Source organism: Myripristis murdjan, chromosome 7 (assembly GCF_902150065.1).
Source record: "Myripristis murdjan chromosome 7, fMyrMur1.1, whole genome shotgun sequence".
In the NCBI taxonomy this organism is placed as follows: Eukaryota; Metazoa; Chordata; class Actinopteri; order Holocentriformes; family Holocentridae; genus Myripristis; species Myripristis murdjan.
In genome coordinates, this window is record NC_043986.1 from 28,901,242 (window position 1) to 28,913,768 (window position 12,527).

Here is a 12,527-nt window from a genome sequence, read left to right on the forward strand (position 1 = left end):
CAACCTGTTCTCAGATCAGCACTCTTCATCACACACCGCCAAAATGAAGAGTTCCATATGTTATTAATTCATTGTATTTACCTGCTCTTTCCTATTTAGGGCCATTGAAGGCCTGCAGACTATCCTATCATGCACTGGGTGGAGGACAAGGACACCCTGTAAATGTCCAACAGAGGTTATAAGGCACATTTCAACTTTGTAAATATGTCAATATTTCACCTAGCACATGGTCAGAAGCACGATACATCATGTGGTGCTTCATATTATCATCCTGCAACATGCCACCCTCTCTCATATCTTGTTTACTTGATATTACTATAACACACTGTAACCCCCCTCACACAGATACACACCCATGCACACACCTTCCCTCAGCAATTCCCCCTCGGCAATTTCCTCTCAGCAACTTTGAAGCACAAACTTTTCCCATACTTTTTGAAGGGACTGCTGTTTTGCATGTATACTCACAGAAACTGGGGCAATGGCCAAGATGAGGCTTCCTGACGCTTAAGTATGTTTACAAAAGCAAGTAGCCGGAGTGAAAGCAGGCTTTGGTTCGTGCTTGGAATAGGTGACAAGTTTTATTTGAGTAACAGGTGATGAGTGACATACAGGCCTGGTTTGTAAGGTTCCTCATTTCTCCAGGCAAAAACATAGCAGGTGCATTGCAGTGTGTATTTCAAAACTGTTGCCTGCACATACCTCAGTTGACGAGGTGAACAAAAGGACAAGTGAGTTAAACAGTACACCTTTTGAACTGCTCAGGCTGTGGTCAAGGCATTTTCTGGGCATCATTTTAACCCTCTGGTGCATAGCGGTCACCACAGTGGACAGCTGTTTAAAAGTCATTTTCTCCTAAATGCAATGGTTTCTATGGTGGAATTGCATATCAGCTGTTAGAATGCTCTCTGCTGCTCCCCCCCATTGAGGTTTATGCAGAGACTGTCAATTCTCATTGCTGAAAACATATTAATACTAGTATCATGACATATTACCATGTCAGTCATCAGTCCTGCATCCTTAAAGAAGTATGGAGACTCACAAAAATGTTCATGCCCTAAGAGTAAAAACACATAAGAAAAAAATCTTGACTTAGGCTTTCATAATTCATGCATCAGAGGGTTAATCCATGCATATTGGACTCAGAAGTCAAGAATGTTGACAACATGCAGGCCCCGATATGGAATCATGGATCAAATGCATTTTTTCTAAGGGCAAAATATATAGAGTTTTCCCAGAATTGTCACTGTCACAGTCTGTGACAGTTCTGTCACTTTTATTTTGCTAATAAAAAGATAACACTGCGGTGCACATTGTGTGTAGCTGATTGTTTTTGCAACCTGCTTTGCCTAAAAATCTACCACTAGAATCACTGTAGCTTGCTGCTGAACCATAAAAAATACCTGGTCAGCAAGCCACAATGTTCATTTTAGCCAGATCATCCAAGTGGGCCGATAAGGTATACTATATGTCTGACTGAGCGATGGATTTTCATTGTTGAAATGCACATGCATGTCAATCCAAACTACTAATCACTAAATATATAAACCTGAGTTGTGCTCTTGGCAGAAGCTACCTTACTGGAGAGACGCCAGGTAGCCTAAGCATTTTAGCCTATTGTTTGGTTGGTGACCTTGCTTGTCTGCAAGGTTGTTTGGTTGCATGAGAGAATAAAGAAGCTCCACTTACATTTGTGTTAACTTTTATTTGAATGGAGTTTTTACTTTCCATTTCACTCGCCAACAGAGCTTTCCAAGATGACAATTACTCTAAACAGATGACAGGATATGAAGAATGGTAAAGGATACACCATCTTCCTTTGTGAATTAGTGGCGGATCGCAAATGAGTGTCTAAAATTGAAACCTCATCCTGAAGGAGAGTTTGTGGAGAAGTGCACCTCTGTTTATGATGACCTGCCACTGTAAGCAGCTCTTTTCAAAGAGTGCCTCTTGCAATGACTTGGTTCTGCTCATCATGCCTCCCCAAAGAGAGTCAGTTCCAGCCATTGCATTACGATTAGTGTAAAGTTTAGCAATAAAAAACAATAAATAACCAATAAAAGAGTATGTCAATTTAACAAATGAAATTCTTCTTTATTCTGTAATTTTGTATGTCCCTTGAAGGATCTTCTAAAAACTGAAATCTCTCTTGATGGGAAGACAGTTCCCCACCCCTGGTCTGTGGCCTCTGATGAGGCCTAAAGATACACGTGTGTCTCCAGTGCAGAAGTGATAAGTACAGACAGTTCAAGTACAGCATGTCCCTAAATCAGCCCCCCTCCATGCTGTCAGAAGTGCACAGAATACTGTTTGGTAATGCTGTATATTTTCCAGGGTAATAAGGCTAGTAATAGTCATAGTGATGATGATAGTTAAATATGCCTATCATTTATGAAATGCTATGTTAAAGGTGAACTCTGCAGGACTGCCGGGGGTCGACTGAAGAGAGCCATGTAGATTTAACCATCAAATTATATACTTCCTCAAAGTTACGTCGAAAGGGTCTTTACTTCAGTCATCCCTCATTCATTTTGCATAGTGCATCTAATATTTGTATGCAGACAGCTCTGTTTGAGTGTTATGAATTAAAGGCAGAGATAACTGATCTGTAACTTAATGCGATAATGGAGACAGAGGAGGAGATGTAACAGCTGATTAATCTCTGTGACAGGATTGTTTCTGACTTTCATCTACGTTCCTACACAGACAGCACATGAGCATGACATTTAAAGCCGGGATAAATGGTTTTCTTACTTCCTCTCCACCCATTCATACCGCATTTCTCACATGACCTTTAACCAGAGTCAAGGTCAAGGAGGAGATGCAAGGCAAGTCTGTATTGCACCTTCTGTCTCGAATTATTTAAAATCACACAGTAGACAGAAAGAGGCTCATACAGGGTGTAGAATTATTGTTTAACCCTTTGAAATCTGAGCAAATTCATTTGATTTTTGTCACAAACATGGGGGAAAAAGTGATTCGCAAATTTTGAAAGAAATTACCCCAAAATTTAGAAGAAACTGTGGTTGTGTTACAATCAAATAATTAATTATAAAGATTAATATAATTATCTATTTAAATAAACGTACAAAACATAAAATAAACATCATAATAAATAATTAAATTAATTTAAAAATAAAGAAATTACCACATCAATTGTAAAAACATACCATAAAATTACTAAAAATTACACACACACACACACAAAAAGAATCTGAACAAAATTGCCACAAAAAGTCTCCTCCCCAAAATAAAAATAAAATAAATAAAATCAGTGTTCCTAGAAGGGTGAAATAAAACCTTTCAAGCTTGCCTACGGGCTCCTGGGATTCAAAGGATCCTTTGGTCTGCCAACATTGGTTGTGCTGGTTGGATTGGCTGCTGGGTTTACTGCATGTGTTGACATACTTGTACAATCTGTGACACCAGGTGGGAAATTATGGAGCCCACAAAGAATCCCCATATCCTCTCAGGCAAAGGAGAACTGAACAATCAGATGCAGGCAGGACCCTGCAGGAGTTTGTGTTGCGTTGTGTGTTAAGTGTAAACATTTGGAACACAATCATCGTAATGACATAAACCAGCAAAACAACATCCAGGTTAAAATAGCCACAATTTACAAATCATACCATCATACCATCGAAACAGATCTAGCACTACAATACCCAAACTCTTTCTAGTGCAACATCCAGACAGTCTGCAGCACACACACGCTGCAGTTTTGAAACACTTGCAAGACATACAAGTATATTTCTGTGCTATTGCCCACAGAAAATTATCAGAGGAGAGCAGCACACACTTATCCACATACTAACATTATCGGAGTGGAAAAGTGACCGCCGCTGTGCACTGTATGTTTATGAATGCTGCTGCTATGATAGATGGTGGTGATTTCCTCATGTTACATTTTTGCTGTGTTGTCCTGTGGCATGGCCGTTGCCCCAGCACGCATACTGTTCCCTGAATGTTGCCAGCATTCAGATGACTAAAACCTATGACTAAAACTGTGTAAGCACAAAGCCAGAAATATGTGAAAGGAAGGATTCTTATCATCACATTGAAATAAAGACGTGCGTACACATGATTGTGTTTTTTTAAAAATTCTGCCACTGAGGATTTGCGGGCATGTAGAGCATGAACCTCTTTCCCACTCCCACAATTTATCGTTGATGTATGAAGACACACCCTTAACCAGCCGCCTGCTCCACCAGTCTTTACACCTGGCAGTTAAAGAAGAGGGAAATAAAAAGTGCCGTTTCACTGATTGTGTTGTGTTCTCCAACAGCCACAGCAGCTGTCATTACACACGGCTGTGCGACTCTTCAGCCATATAATTAATTCAGCACATGGACCTGTAAAGTGATATCTCAGAAATGTATCAATGATTAGTTCATATCTAGACCCACATTTACAAGGTGCATCACACCGAATAAATAAAAAGAATATTAACAGCTGAATAAAATATTGACTCTGTCCTGTTGTAAATTAAAAGAATGATAGATATAATCACACAAAATAATTAATCAGTGTTACCATAACAAATGTGCAACAACTTATTGAGGTTTGTCAAATCTGGGCCTTATCCATACACATTAAATGTGGCTTTGACATGTGAGTTTTGGCACCCAAAACATTTTCACACATTTTAACTGGCACTGCACAGCCTCCCACAACAAAACCAACAAGGGAAAAAAATTGAAAAGCACCAATAACAGTCAGGTCCAAGGAGCTGAGACAAAAAGGAAGGCAGCCCTGGACAGAGGACTGCACCAGTATGTGACCCCGTGCAACAAGTGCTGATGGACTCTACTTTCCTGCAGGGAGGTGACGGCCTGCAGAAAGTCTGTTGAGTGACTAAAAGTAATTAGTCAGACAGGTGGCAGGCAATGTGACCTCTGCCCCATGCTGCATCTGGTGCATGTACACACATGGTAGGGACAAACAGCAGAGTAGAAATTATTCAGTTTCTGACATTTTAATTTAATTGGTAAAACTGTCTTTCTTCTTTCCTGCAGACTCTATTTTTTGGCAGAGGTGTACATTCCATCGTGTGGGTGTAGCTGCATTGAAGCCATTCAGCAGAGGAATAGTGCATTCATCCGCCATCAGATTAGAACAACTTTCTGCTTGACAGTTTGCCTGATCATCCTGACTTTTTAAAGCAACACACAGTCCACAGCATCCTTTTCATGATGTCCATGTGTGTGTGTATGTGAAGTTATTGATTCATGCAGTGCTGGCTGGTGGCTGGCTGGGAGTCCTGCCTGTGAAAACACCAGCAGATGTGCAAACTTTTTAAATCAATGTGAGCTAGATTCCAATGAAACAATAAAGTAACTGACAAAATTAAACCGAGGTGGAATACTCACCGATATAAATGTCATATCTCAAACAAGTTTTAGGTCTCTGCAAGTTCATTTTCCTGCCTTGCTAAAATGAATGTAAATATATCAAACATCTAAAAAAGTATGGCATCGTTGATAGTACTGTAAAATATATTGATTGATTTCTTCATCTATACTACATAATCAAAGGAAAGTCCTTACACGAATGAAAGAGCTTCTGTAGGTAGGGTGTGTGAAGGCACAGTGTTAGTACAGTGCTATCTCAGTACTTCTAAATGTCATTTTCAATCCGACCCACCCTAAACACATATCACAGCAAGGGCTTTTTACTCTCAGGTGCCTGTGGGCAAGGCTTGTTCCTAACCCCACCAGCAGACTGCAAGCTCAGGCAAAGCACTGACATAACTAGCCAAGCCTGAAACAAATCAGACTTTGACTTGCTAGGGGAATAAAAGGAGGATGGATTTATTGGATGTGTTGAAGCCTGTCATGCAGGAGTTGGTGGTTTTTGCTGCTGTAAAGTAAAGTTGATCCGGGAATGATATATGAGGAAAATCCATCAATGAATATCTTGCAATCTGGAGTAAATTCTGCAGCACCCCCAAATGCATCTTCAACCATTAAAATGTTGCTTTCTTTTTTGAGAGGAAAAAAAGCAAAATAGCCTGAAGACATACAGTATGTATGTGTGTGTGTGTGTGTGTGTGCACGCGCGTGTGTGTGTGTGTGTGTGTGTGCGCGCACGAGTGTGTGTGTGTGTGTGTGTGTGTGTGTGCTTTTAATGTGCAGTTATGTGCGCAAAGGCGGGGGTGATAAATCAAGTGAAAATAACAGATGCTGCACCTGGTTATTAAAGTTTGTCATCCTCTCAGAGCGTTGCATTTATTTGTCAAACCACCACAGGAATGTGGATCACAACTAACAGCCACTCAAACAGATGCTAACAAACTGAACTCACTCTTAAAGGTGGAGTCGACGATCTACCCTGTGTGACCACAATTCAAGACACTGAGCAGCTAATTGTGCTGTCAAACGCTTCTCCAACTACAAATCAAACACTGCATGATTCAAATATAAAATTGTATAGCAGCTCGTCAGCCATTTGTGGGTCTTTACCAAAAATAATGTGGATCTTGACTGAAAGAGCACAAATTAAAATAGCAAACCTGAAAATTACTACTAATGTCTCTCTCTCTGTCACACACACACATACACACACTAAAGACCCATGAAGATTGGGCAAACAGTCCCTGAAATATGAAACAGCAACAGCTGTTTTACTCCTTAGTTATTTACAGTGGAGATGTAACTTATTTGAACTCCTGGACTGACATTTTTTACAGTGTTGTGTTTCTCACGTTCGGCTTGCCTGTCAGCAGTAGTAAACTCGCTCAAAAAGCACACCATAGGTCTTGTATTTTTTCACCAGCGATGGGAGCAGACACTGTCTCCATAAGATTAACAAACGAGCGAGCTAGACAGTGAATCAGGTTAGAGAGCGACATGGCGACCTGGTAGTATGAGCAGAGAAGGATGGCAGGAGAGCTGCGTGGTAGAGCGAGGTAGACAGTGAACTGCAGTGAGGGACTGCTGTATAGAGACAGAATGAGAGATGGTCGAGCGAGGTTGACAGTGAATGGAGAGAGAGAGAGAGAGAGAGAGAGAGAGAGAGAGAGAGAGAGAGAGTACCCAAAACATACTATTAACAAAGGTTTTGACTCACAGCAACCACAAGAGGTTCTTTGTGGTACAGGCGTAAGTGTGCACAAAACATCTTAGACTGATAGGCCTGGTAGTAACAGCCGTGGACAGACACACACACACACACACACACACACACACACACACACACACACACACACACACAGAGGAATGAAAATAATATCCCCACCCAAGATAATAATCTTTCTCCAGAATCGCTGACTCCAACTTTAACTATCAGGGTCAAATTCACTCATCTTTGTCATGTCAAGTCTTTGTCATGGAGACTGACTGACGGTTGACATCACCCTAGATGAGATAATGTTGACCTGACTGTGGGCCCTGAAACTTTCATGCTTTCGTGCCTAAAGTCAAGCAGAATGGGAGCGTCTTATGGCAGAGTGTCAATCAGGGCAGACAAGACAGACAGATATCACTTGATACCTACACCAGAGCATTCAGAGAATGTGACTCCAGTGGAATGAGCTTAATTTCTCTCAACCAGTACTTAAGCTTACTGACCTTTCTCAGCACTCCTGGCAGACTGATGAGGACTGGGTGTATAGAGGGTGTGCAAAACGAAGGGCACATATATTTGGTGTATTAGCATTTGTGTGAGAGCAGAAAGAGAGAGTGAGTGAGAGTGAGCTTTCAGAGAAATGAATAGAGGTGTGGCTGCACCTTGGGGTGGTTTGAATTCTTTACTGACATAGCTGGCCAATTTGTTGCTTCACGCAGCTGAGCCATAACCTAGAGGTGGGGTGGAGATGTAGAAAGCAATGGTGACCATAAATCAACCAACCAATAAAAAGAGGATGAATAAACAAGAAAAGTTGAATGTAAAAGTGAGAGAAATATCATGGAAAGTATTGACAAGTCATAAAAAAGTTGTGAGGTATAAGGATATATAGATGGGTGTGACTACTCTGAGGCAGTTGTGGTTGAAAAAGTTGCATATACTTCCCTCCTCCAGCATTTTTTCCCCTTTTCTTTGAAAAGACTTTTAATTGACTTGATTGATACTGATTTTTCACCAGGCAGTTGAGTCAGATTTATAAATACCTGTCACAAACCTCAACAAAGCATCAAGCGTGATCACACAGAGTTCTGGCACTTTAAACAAAATTAATATTTAATTATGCAAGAAAATAATTGCAGTAGAAAGGCATGCATGCATAAGTGTGGGAACAAACTTCACTGGAGATATATCATTTAAATGTTATCTGGCTGAACTTGAAGTGATACTCAAAAAAAAAAAAATGTTTGGCATTGGCGTGCCACCTTCTTTTGATACTATCTCTAGTGGTTTGTCTGACAGCGATTATATGTATTAGCTTTCTGACAGGCTGAGTCTGCGACAGGTTTCAGAGTGCAAAGGACTACAAAAAAAAAAAAAAAAAAAAAAAAAAAAATCGAATGGGGTTTCAGGGCCTGTATTTGCCTTGCTTTTCTGAGCCCTGTGAGTGAGGCCCTCTGTGTACTTAATATCTGTTGAGTTGGAGACAGTTGTTAACCTTGATTCACACTGTGATGACTAACCATGGGAGAAGAATCCATCTTTAATCACAGGTTTCATGGACAATATAACACAAGGTGACTAACTGGGCGGGTGCAGGTTTACGTGCCTTCAAAATCTTTAAAAAAAAAAAAAAAAGAAGAAAGAAAAACAATCACTGTGAAAAAAGCTCATTAATTGATTCAGCACCTTAATACTGGGGCTGAATCTCTGTGGTATTTCACAGATATAAAAGTCACTTCCCAACTCCGCCCAAGCCCTCCTGGGGAAAAATAAAACCCACAAAACAAGGGACAAAGATCTGATCTTTTGAACGGCTCCTGAAAAGGATCAGAACCATAAGAGCCAATTTCCATCAAAGAGCTGTAATTCTCATCACATGAAAGTGCAGTTACTATACATTATTGTCCCAAAATGCAGTGCATTGTGGAAAGAGAGGAGCTTCTCAGGAGGCAACAGTAAGACGAAAATTCATAAAAAAAACAAAATTAGGTGAAATATAAGTTGAGATAGCTGTTTTTTCAAATTTGAAGTTGGAAGGAGACAGAAAAATTGTGTAGTATGGATATATACAGTGCATTCAGAAAGTATTCAAACCCCTTTCACTTTTTTCACTTTTGTTATGTTGCAGCCTGATGCCACAATCTTTTAAATTCATTTTTTCTCTCATTAATCTACACTCAGTACCCAATAATGACAAAGTAAAAAACAGAATTTTAGATTTTTTTGTAAACTTATCAAAAAGGAAAAACTGAAATATCACACCGACATAGTACAGGCCAAAAGTTTGGACACACCTTCTCATTCAATGCGTTTTCTTTATTTTCATGACTATTTACATTGTAGATTCTCACTGAAGGAATCAAAACTATGAATGAACACATGTGGAGTTACTTCTGGGAGACACTTTTCGTTCTTCCATGTTTTTTTTTATCATGTCTGAATGACATTAAAGTATATCTGAATCTGAATCTGAATGCTGTGGGGATGTTTTTCAGCAGCAGGGACTGGGAGACTGGTCAGGGTTGAGGGAAAGCTGAATGGAGCAAAGTACAGAGATTCTCAATGAAAACCTGTTCCACAGCGCTCAGTACCTCAGACTGTGCCAAAGATTCACCTTCCAACATGACAATGACCCTAAGCACACAGCCAAGACAACACAGATTCATCTCTGGAGAGACCTGAAAATGACTGTCATATCCAAAAAGACTCGAGACTGTAATTGCTGCCAAAGGTGCTTCAACTAAGTACTGAGTAAAGGGTCTGAAAATTTTCTACAGTTCTGTTTTCACCATCATTATGGAGTACTGTGTGTAGAATAATGAGAGAAAAAAATAATTTAAACTATTGTAGCATCAAGCTACGGCATAACAAAAGTGAAGGGGGTCTGAATATCTTATGAATGCACTGTATAAGGTAGAGAAGCAATGAAATGTTTCCCAACCAGATTTCTTCTTTTGTCTAAAATGACCTTTTGAGAAACCTACTCAAGTAAGTAAAAACATTCCATGTTGACTACATAAAGCACAAGTTACTTTGCATTTTAGTATGCATTTTTGTTTGGTATATGTGGTATATGTTTTTGTTTTTTTTTTTTTTTTTTTTGAAACTCTGGGGAAAACTAAATAACTAAATAAGTAAAAGACAAAACAGTGTGAACAGAAATTTTAAGTTGAAGCTGCATCTTGTAGGTTTTCCTCCTCTCATTACGCAAGTTTCAAAAGCCAGGTGCCTCTATTTCTTCAACCATGCGGTTAGCAACTTGGTATCTGTGGTGAAATGCTTCTCAGGTGACTTCCTGAAGCCCACAGAGAACATGGAGCAATGTTGGTAGTATTGTGTCAAAAAATATTTGAGTAAAGAGTGGATGCATATGTCTAAAAAAAACAACATGGAAAGCTCTTGCTTCTAAAAAGAAATAAATAAATGAACTACCTTTTATTCATTTGCAATACTAATAATACATTAGAACCCACACCTGCCACTCAGGCATGTTTCCAAATAAGAACTGAGTTGGCACAGCTTCTATATCAAATACTTTCAGCTATCTCAGGGAGATGTCACTCCCTGAGATAGCTGGCAGTGACAGCCTTGCATTGAAACCATAAACCACTGATTAACATCTGCCAAAGCATACCTAAGTGAACCATACTCTCTTGCTACTTATAATAGTTACTGGGAAATAACATTCTGAACTGACACTTTCTAATTGTTTGTTCCACATAGTATGCTGTGTAAAAGGAGTGGCACTGTAATTTAGTTGTCCAGAACAATGACAATCAAACTCTCTGCTCGAAAAATGCAGTACAATGGCCTGAAATTACAGTATGTGGACCTACACAGTTACAGCATTGATTCATCCTGGGTGTGTGAAATGTCTCTAAAGCTGTCTGCTCTCAGGGGCCTTTTCCACACTGCAGTTTGATCTGATCTGATTCTGCAGCTACTGGTGAGAAAAAGTATGATGTAACAGCTGAACTGAGCAAGTTGTCTCATGTTCTGTGAGTGAGCATGTACACAGGAGACTATAGTTTGTCGCATGACTAATCATTGAAATACAGCTCATGTCATTCATACCATAAGGCATTGTTAAAATGAATATTTCAATAAATATTTTCCATATTTAAAGTATGAATTCATTGTAACCTTCATGCACTGCCATGCAATGGCAGTAATTTATTAGACATACGTATGATAGTATGATTTAGGATATGCAGCAGATTCAGCAAAATTCCTGGATGGCAATATAAGGGTGAAAATTCTGTTTTGTTTCTAATAGAGAATATGAATGATACAGCTTAATGTTTTTATTCCTCATCGCTTTGTTTGTGCTTCTGGTGCTGACATTTAAGCTGAAATTTCATTTCATGCTTCACACACCTGGGTTGTAGAAAGAACAGTTACATCGTACATAGTACCCTGTGAACATAGGACCTTGGGAACATAGTACCATGTCAATATAGGGCCTTGGGAACATAGGACCTTGGAGTGTGTAGGACTCTGGGAACATAGGACTTTGCAAACTTAGGACCCTGAGAACATAGGACTTTGGGAATATAGAATATTGGGGACATAGGACCTTGCAAGCTTAGAACCCTGTGAACATAGGACCTTGGAAACACAGGACCTTGGGAACATAGGACCTTGCAAACTTAGTGCCCTGGGAACTTAGGATCCAGGGACCATAGGATCCTTGAAACATAGTATCCTAGGAACATAAAGCTTTGGGAACATAGTACACTGGCACAACTGGCTTGAGTACGGGGGTGGGGGTTGGAGGGCTTGAACTGCTTGAGGACCAAAACTGCCTCTCGAGACACTGATGATATGTTTTAAGTCCTTTGTTATTATATTCTGTTTCTGTTTCTGTTTATATTTTGTTTAGCCAGTTTGCACTAAAGTGACACCGATGAGTGTCATGTGTCAGCTTCAAGTTGAGGCATGTTCAGCTGGAAGCGTCTGCATCCACTGATTTCCACTGGGTTTCCATTCCAAAATGTTTAGCATTTATCTGAGTACAACTTCAAGTTCAGGTTTATTTAGAGCCCAAAATCTGCCCAAAATCTGTGATACATCAAAATGCATTTAAGGATACCTTGATGGAAACACTGTTATTGCCTCCTCATTGGGCTTTCAGCAAGGAAGCGGTGTGCCACACTCACTGCTGGGTACAGTGAAGTGCGGTGCAGAAGTTCAAGTTCTGGTTGAACTTCATGAATGGTTTCAACAGCAGAGGGGTGGGGTAAATGGTAAATGGACTGCATTTCTAGTCTACTGATCATTCAAAGTGCTTTACAATGTTTTTGCCTCGCATTCACCCATTCACACACTGATGGCAGAGCTAGCTGTCCATCAGGAGCGGTGAGGGGTTCGGTATCTTGCTCAAGGACACTTCGACAAACTCTAGAGGAGCCAGGGATCGAACTGGGAATTCTCTGGTTACCGGACGACCGCTCTACCTCCTC